Genomic DNA, 9,717 nt, shown 5'->3' with positions numbered 1-9,717 from the left:
ATACTGCCTTCACAGCAATGTGAACTCTGCACAGACAATGGAGAGTCAGATACTTCACTGTCACTCATTTTACCAGTTAACCTGAACTGAGGGCAGATCTACACTGAAAACGCTGTGCTGGTACATCTGCATCTGGGTTAGCTTCTCCCATCAGCATAGTTAATCCACTTCTGTCAGAAGTGGTGGCTATGTCAATAGTAGAAGCCCTTCCATCTATATAGCAATGCATCACTCGGAGGTGTGGATTTTTCACATCCCTGAGCGGCGTAGTTATACTGATGGAAGTTTGTAGTGTAGACCTGGCCTAAGTATGGGCCTGAATCGCCACAGTCTTGCACCTTGTTTAGTATCTATAACCCTACAAAAGAGTCCTGCTTCCCCACTGCCTTATCTCTTTGCATTCATTTACATTTTTCAACGTATCTGCAAAGTGTGTGTAGAATGTCCCCAATTCTATTTGAGTAGAATTTCATACCCATTTTGCACAGGTGTAAATATCTACACAAGGTGATAGACAGGGGAGAACCAGGCTATTTATGAATTTTCATTAACAAACATTAACAGTGTTCACTGATGATGTTTGTTTTCATACTTGTATCCTTTTTTGCATCCTATTTGTAAATATGTTTTTAAGATAAATTCTTCTGCTGGTGAAAGTTGACATGCTAAATGCAGTGAAGACAAAAACCTTCTATTCATAGAGCAGATACCACACAAAAGATCCATTAGCATTTACCATGAGAGTTGCAACATCTAATGGGTTCATTCAGAGTTGGCATAATGGGTACAATCCTTTTGTTTTGAACTGAATTGCACCCTGTGTCCCCCAGAGGTAATGGTAATAACTATTTAAATGCTGCTCATCTCTATTCTCTTCCCTCTTTCTTTCAGTTGTAGGAGCCTCAGTTCACAAACACAGGCCAAAAATACATAAAACATGTAACAGTGATTTTATTGTCCCTTACTTTCAGAGAAGTTTATTTATTTATGTATATATTATTATTAATAATAATAATATTTGCAATTGTGGTTAGCTTACATGATTTGGGCCTGCTTTTCACTGGTAGCCTAATTGGTGAACTCACCAGACTAAAGGGACTTGTCCATGGAACTTGGATTTCTGACAGACATTTTGCTATAAAAAGAGAGAGAGAGAGAGGGAAAGACTGAATAGGCTCAATGACTGATTATTTGTCTGATAGCTTTACTGTGTTCTAGAAAGTTTCCAGTAGACAGTGTTTTACATCTATTCATAAACAGCAGATAGGTTGTTGTAACTGAATATGTGTGATTTTCCTACTGAGAGAAGTACTCCAGCTGGTGCTCACAACCTTTCAGGAGGCACTCAGTAACTCAGAGTATAAGATCCTAATGGTTGACAGTGCACTGCAGGACCATGGTTAGCGACAGAAGAGCTAAAATAACAAGCAGAGAAGTTAAAACTTACTCCTAGCCATCATTGAGTAAAATTAGCTTATACTCTAAGCTAAGATTCACTCTTAATCACAAACTAACAAAGTCTGAAGATAAGCCCAGATTCTTATCCTATAAATACAAGTACTATGTTTTCCCTTACATTTTCCAGCAGAGGTTTTTGTAAGCAGTAAGTCCGATCCTGAAGTGCTTGGCCAGATTTTACACAGGTGTCATAAATGTAAAGGGAAGGGTAAACCCCTTTAAAATCCCTCCTGGCCAGAGGAAAAATCCTCTCACCTGTAAAGGGTTAAGAAGCTAAAGGTAACCTCGCTGGTACCTGACCAAAATGACCAATGAGGAGACAAGATAGTTTCAAAAGCTGAGAGGAGGGAGAGAAACAAAGGGTCTGTGTCTGTTGGTATGCTGCTTTGCCGGGGATAGAACAGGAATGGAGTCTTAGAACTTTTAGTAAGTAATCTAGCTAGGTATGCATTAGATTATGATTTCTTTAAATGGCTGAGAAAAGAATTGTGCTGAATAGAATGACTATTTCTGTCTGTGTGTCTTTTTTGTAACTTAAGGTTTTGCCTAGAGGCTTCTCTATGTTTTGAATCTAATTACCCTGTAAGGTACCTACCATCCTGATTTTACAGGGGTGATTCCTTTACTCCTATTTACTTCTATTTCTATTAAAAGTCTTCTTGTAAGAAAACTGAATGCTTTTTCATTGTTCTCAGATCCAAGGGTTAGGGTCTGTGGTCACCTATGCAAATTGGTGAGGATTTTTACCAAACCTTTCCCAGGAAGTGGGGTGTAAGGGTTGGGAGGATTTTGGAGGGAAAGACGTGTCCAAACTACATTTCCCAGTAAACCCAGTTAGAGTTTGGTGGTGGCAGTGGTTATTCCAAGGGACAAAGGATAAAATTAATTTGTACCTTGGGGAAGTTTTAACCTGAGCTGGTAAAAGTAAGCTTAGGAGGTTTTCATGCAGGTCCCCACATCTGTACCCTAGAGTTCAGAGTTGGGGAGGAACCTTGACAACAGGTAAACCCTATATTGACTCTAGGAATCTCTATTGATTTCAATGGGACTTTTGCATAAGTAAGAATCTAATAAGGACTTTAATATCTGGCTCTTCATTGCTCCCTAAATATCCTTTTCTTTTCTTTTTTCTTTTTTTTTTTTTTTATAAATTACTCTTCTTTTTCCCATCTCAAATTTTGTTGGCTTCATTAAAATTATGGTTGAAGTAATAGTAAATATACCTTCTCTCTTTTATCCAAGGCTCTCAAATCCCCTTACAAACATTAATTAAATTCTCTGCAAGGCTAGTAAATATCCATTTTACATATGGGTAATATGAGACACAAAGGAGTTGTCTAAATGAATACTTAGTTTGTGGCAAGCTGGAGTGCACTAGCCCATGGTCCATGTGGAGCCTGCTGCTGTGCTCTAACAGTTCTGTAGTGTACTTTGATCTACTCCTGCTTTGAAATAGGACTAGATTAAATCACACTAGGAAACATTTTGTGTGTAGCAACAGGGTTCACACAGGCAGTTAGTAGCAGTAGTAAGGTAAACTTATATCCCAGTTTGCTGCAAACTAAATGTATGTATAGACAAGCTCAGAGAAAGTTAAGTGAGTTGCCAAAAGTCATACAGTGATTCAGAAGCAGAGTTCTGCAGAAAACACAGGACTCCTGACTTCCATGCCCCTACCTTGTCCACTAAAATCCAGTGTATAGAATGTTTCTACTGCAGTAATGGATTTCCAGAGAATTTGTCAATATACAATATTATTATGTATCAACTTCTGTCTTATACTTCCACTCTCTAGTAGAATGCCATTGTTAGAGGCTGGATAATAAGGAAATTAAAAAAAAAATCTCAATTTGAGTATTCTGAAACAACATGTTAAAATATTTGAAAACATTTTAAAAACCGTTAGTCAATTAATCTTTAATAAGCCAAAGGAATGCTGATGGAGGGTACAGGAGAAGAAAAAGAGATGGATTAAGATTAAGAGATTTTGTAAAGGAAAGATTTTTTTCCCTGACTAAGGCAGATTTAAGCCATTTTATGGTATTGGGGATGGATATTTGAAAAAAAATGTCCTGGTCTAAATGACAACTGAAGTTATATTTGAAAATTAAATACTGAAGGGGCTAAGCTCCCCTTGCCTCAAATTCCCTCCCACAAATCTACCAGAGATCATATTTGGTAATGCAAATATAACTTTCCAACAAATTGACTGGTATTTATTTTTGAAATGTTAAAATTGACTCTACCTATGCCTTTATAAACTACTTTTCCACTCTTCCCTTCTGTTTTTCCTGATATAGGAGATAACTTTGCAAAAATTACAAAATAATGAAATTATTAAACCAATATTTGTCAGTATCTCTATGGACAGCCCAACAAAGACTCAAGGCAAGATACTGTGTACATGTAGTACATAAATGTTGTACTTCTTTGCTATATTAAATAACACAGTTCTACAAAGGTACAAAGGCAGTTTAATGCTGTTAAGACATCCTTAAATAATCATGAGAGATGCAAATAAGTGGGCCCCAAAACATGTGAGGGCAGGAAACCACAGCCCACCCAATGCTGAATTTCCAGATTGTTTTGTCATGAAGATGCAATATGCCTCCCTCACTGAACAAGTAGGAGATTCAGTCCCCTCAAACCTGAAGATTCACCCTAAATCAGCCAGAGGCCAAAGGCATTAATGTGGAGGATCTATACATCTATATCAGCTTCCAGCCCCTTGCAGCTCTTTCTCATTCACTTGTGTCTAGTTACTTCCAGAACCTAATTAGCTCAATACAAACAACCAAACAAAGCCAGAATAGTAACACCACCACCCCGCCCTTTCCCATGTGGTCCAGGTCCCTGAACTTGCAGATGGGGCATAGAATTCCATGGAGGTGGGATTCACTCCTACACAAACTTACAAATAGATAGGGAGAGCTTCACACATGGAGTCCCCTCCGGCCTCTCAGCCACCCCATTGGGATTCCCAGGGGAAAATTTATGTTTCAGGTTTTAGAGTTGGATGGAACATTTCCTTCAAATTGAAAGTTCAACAAAAATGAGTGAGGGAATCCCAATTCTCTCCTGATCAGCCCTTGTTTTTTGTCCAGCTCTATGTATCAGGTGCCTATAGCAAGCCTCAAAATATTCTGCAGTTACACTAAATATAGCTAAACAAAGCTTAATGATCATCTCAATCTTACCTGAACTCTTCAAACAGTTTGGGTTTGCAAACTTAGGTTCTGATCATGTTCCCATTAAATGCAATGGGAATAGTGCCTATTAGCTGGAAATCTGTTAAATTGGGTTTTGGACCTAAAACCCTATTTATTTGCCTTATTCATATGAGAGCGCCAATGGACTACAAAGGACTACATGCATATATAAGGAAAGACGTTTCCTTCCCCGTTTCCAGGACTTCTGTTCATATTTAGTCCATAACAACAATGTGGACAAACATAAAAATAGAGAGAAAATATTATCCAAATATTTTTGAAACTCAGAATAGGTTTTGGTGCAGGCTCAGTTCAAGTTTGGATAAAGATTTTAGTCACTTCTTGTTTTATCCAACTGGGTTCATTCATCTCAAGTATTAGGAACAGAAACTATTCACTGACCTTGGTATTTTTTGCACTGGAAAGCAAATTCTTCCTAGAACTGTGATATATTTATATTTGTTATATTAATGTAGAAATATAAAGCCTATTTTGTCATATGTAATGCAGTAGCATCAATTGCTTGTTTACTGCACTACCTTGGTTTGTTGGGTGATGCAGAATGGTTTGTGAAAGGACTCAAATCAATCCCATCAGTTAACTATCATTTGTGAATGACTGTATTTCTATAGCATTAATTTTAGAATCTGTTAATTTGAATAATTCTAAGCAAATTAATTGTTTACTGAGAGGCTCCCTTAGGATTCTTCATTGAACTTGACAGTGACATTTTGTTGTCTTTTTTTGGTTGAAAAGTTGCCTTAGTCTTACAACTCTCTCCTTAATTAGTAGCAGGACATTCTGGCGGCTGACAATGCTTTGTGTCCTCATGTCATTCTCCGACCCCAGAATCCTATGTGAAGACCACCACACTGTCTTTGATGAGCCCCATCATCTGGACAAGCAATTTTCATACAGTATTCGCCATGCTGCTCGCAGCATGCATCTATTTATCTGCCTGTCTGTCCACATTTTGATACACCTTTTACCCTATTAACTAGACATCACCTCTTCTCATAGTGCCATCTCTGTTAATATTATCTTTGGATTGTGGTATGACATGGTAAAACTGAGGGAGGACTGGCCTATTCTCTGGCCGTAGTCTTGTGTTTTTCTGAATATATGTATGCTTCTTTCTCCCTCTGCCCTATAGCTTTATTAGAGAGAAAAGGTGGGTGAGTAGTACCTTTTACTGGACTAACTTTTGGTGGTGAAAGAGACAAGCTTTCGAGCTATACAGAACTCTTCTTCAGAGCTATTGCTTTATTGGTGCTTGTCTGATGTTGCACACTCACCATAGCAGCATGTAGGGTTCCCCCTCTTACCTTTCACTTGATGACACAAAATATTACTTATGGGCCACTTTGCTGGTAAACTGGTAACCCCACAGTTACTCTCACAGACCAGCTCTGACACCCATTTTTGGGTTATTGGGTTATTTTCCCAGTAAGGAATAACTAATCACGCCACATTTATCTAACATTTATTTTATGTTTCCCTTTTGCTTCTCTATGTAAAAATGACTGAAAGGATGTGACACACAAATTCTTATTGTAGCCCGGAAGTACATCTATGGGAAAATGAGCTGTCACCATACCTGTCCGTATCTGGTGCTATTTTTCCTCTTTAATTATACTTAAAGCATCACTCCTGTATGGAAAAACATGCAATGTTTGTAGTAACAATAATAATAATAACTAATAGTAAAAAAGGACAATTAAATGATGTAAGGCCAGATTGGAACCACTTACTCACATTGGTGAGCAATTACTTAAATAACTAGTGCCACTGACTTCAGTGGCAGGGGGGTAGCCATGTTAGTCTGTATCCACAAAAAAACAAGGAGTCCGGTGGCACCTTAAAGACTAACAGATTTATTTGGGCATAAGCTTTCATGGGTAAAAAAACACTTCTTCAGATGCATGGAGTGAAAATTACAGATGCAGGCATTATATACTGACACATGAAGAAAAGGGAATTACCTCACAAGTGGAGAACCAGTGCTCACAGGGCCAATTCAATCAGGGTGGATGTAGTCCACTCCCAATAAAACTACAATACCCAGCTGGGGAAGTGAGGAAAGAGATTGAAAGAGCAAGATAGGTACCCAGAAGTCACCTACTACAGGACGGGCCCAACAAGGAAAATAACAGAACACCACTGGCCATCACATAGATACAGCCCCCAACTAAAACCTCTCCAGCACATTATCAACAATCTACAACCTATCCTGGAAAATGATCCCTCACTCTTACAGATCTTGGGAGGCAGGCCATTCTTCGCTTACAGACAGCCCCACAACCTGAAGCAAATACTCACCAGCAACTACACACTACACCACAGAAACACTAACCCAGGAACCAATCCCTGTAGCAAACCTTGTTGCCTACTCTGTCCCCATATCTACTCTAGTGACACCATCAGAGGACCCAACCATATCAGCCACACAGGGGCTCATTCACCTGCACATCTACTAATGATATATATGCCATCATGTGCCAGCAATGCCCCTCTGCCATGTACATTGGCCAAACCGGACAGTCCCTACGTAAAAGAATAAAAGGACACAAATCGGACATCAGGAATGGTAACATACAAAAGCCAGTAGGAGAACACGTCAATCCTCCTGGACATTCTATAACAGATTTAAAAGTAGCTATCCTTGAACAAAAAAACTTCAGAAACAAACTTCAAAGAGAAACTGCAGAACTAAAATTCATTTGCAAATTTAACACCATTAATTTGGGCTTGAATAGGGACTGGGAGTGGCTGGCTCATTACAAAAGCAGCTTTGCCTCTCCTGGAATTGACACCTCCTCATCAATTATTGGGAGTGGACTACATCCACCCTGATCGAATTGGCCCTGTCCACACTGGTTCTCCACTTGTCAGGTAACTCCCTTCTTTTCATGTGTCAGTATATAATGCCTGCATCTGTAATTTTCACTCCATGCATCTGAAGAAGTGGGGTTTTTACCCACGAAAGCTTATGCCCAAATAAATCTGTTAGTCTTAAAGGTGCCATCAGACTCCTTGCTGACTTCAGTGAGACTGGTCGCCAGGGTGAACATGCAGTTCACAATTTGTCTCATCATTTTTAGCAAGGTGATATTAGAATAGAGATATAAACTAAGTCATATATATTATCTTACTTAAAACCATTTAGGGGAGAAAATGAAGAAAAACAAAGAATTTGGTTAAATTAAGTGGCTCTACCCAAGGAGAGAGATATATTTCTGTTTATTGGAATAGAGCCAGATGCTGATCCCCTTGCTCACATTGTGTAGAATTTCACTCCAGGAGTGGTTCCCATTGATGTCACTCATTGAATAAATTGATATTAGTAAGAGCTATACACATTTCAGAGAAATCATTTCATGCTGGCCTTTGGGACAGCCACATGCAACAAATTGCTGGATCAGGCTCTAAGACTTTGACAAATCTTTGTTATGAAAAAAGTGGTTATTCAATAAATACTATTGATCTGTCCATTTGGAAGCTTGCGTACAATAGATTTAATATCCAGATAAATAAATATTCCTATTTAAATTGTGGGCCTTTAGTCAACTTGAAGCCCACCTGATTTCAATGGAAATTCAGGGCATTCAACACCTCCCAGGATTTAGTCCCTTTCAAATCTGGCTGAAGCTAGCCATGAACCATTGTAAAATATCAAAATGCTTCTTAAAATGTTTTATTTAGTTTATTATTCTATTTGGTCTCATTCTTATTATCATTGTTACTTAATAAAGTACTGTGCCTTTACTTTTCTGTAGTACTGTTGGAGCATGTAAATAGGGCCCAAAGAGGTAGTTACTATGTACGGTTATTCTAAACAGGTGTGAATGTTTTACCGTAAATTCAATTTTCCTAAAGGCAGAGGAAGATATAAGCCTTGAGGCCTGGGGGTGAGCAATACAAAGGTTCTCCATGTTTTACAACAAACAGAGGAGCACATGAGTACATGAACACATTATGATAATCTCACCTTTGTAGTTCACAGCAGTAACTCAGAATATGCCTGTATTTCCCCCTTCCCACTGGACTGGTATACAGTAGACAAATATTCCACAGATCATTCTACTATATATTTATTTTCCCTGATTCTATCTGTAAACTAAGACATGTTTTAAAAAATCACAGGATTTTTCTTGTCTCTAAGGCACATATTTATTTATAAATTCTGCTCCAAATGATTGACAACATATTCTTTTGTGCGCTTCCTTAGTAGTTTGTGCAACCAACGTTAAAAACAAAAAATGAGTATTTACTGTGGTTTAGTTACCGAACAGAAACCTACGAGTTAAAATGTGACTGTTTATCCTCTGTAATCTACTAGTAAGTAGTCTACAAAATTAATTTCCTTCACCTTTAATGAGGCTATGTTATGTGCTTTTGTGTACTTTATTGCATGTATTAGTCATAGCTTGACTGAGGGGAAATGCAGCATCAAATTTATTGTAATAGCAATTTTTCTTTAAAGTATATTAACACAGATGAATTGACAAATACCTGGTTCATTTGCTGAAGTCAATCTTTTATGCAATATTGCCCTCTATGGGAGCACAAGATGTAACATGTAAAATAAGCATGATCTTATTTTATGTCTTGTTATTTTATTTTAGTTGCAGCATTTTGTTTCTTAAAATGATTTTATTTTTACCATAAAAGAAGCAAGCTGTCTATCTGGAAAACAAACCTATTGTCCCTTCATTATTTAATCTATTTCTTTCAAACCTACCTTTAATATTGTAATAACAGTCTACCTTGCAATCTATATAGCATTTTAGCTTCTATACACTAAATTCAGTTTCTAGATTCACTGTTCAAGGGTTATTCCATGTTTATTTAACAATCATTTCAACTACAACTATATATAAAGAAATAGTTTTTGATGATTATTTTTCACATGTCCAGAAGTAGAATAAAAAACTCCAAAATCTAACCATCTAATATATGATATAATCCAATTAATGTGACTGACAATGGACATGGAATGAAGCAGCACAAAGCATGTACATTATTTGAGAACCATATGGTTATTCAGCTT

This window comes from Lepidochelys olivacea (assembly GCF_965140295.1).
Source record: "Lepidochelys olivacea isolate rLepOli2 genome assembly, chromosome: 4".
NCBI classification, from domain to species: domain Eukaryota; kingdom Metazoa; phylum Chordata; order Testudines; family Cheloniidae; genus Lepidochelys; species Lepidochelys olivacea.
This window is presented reverse-complemented; position numbering follows the sequence as displayed.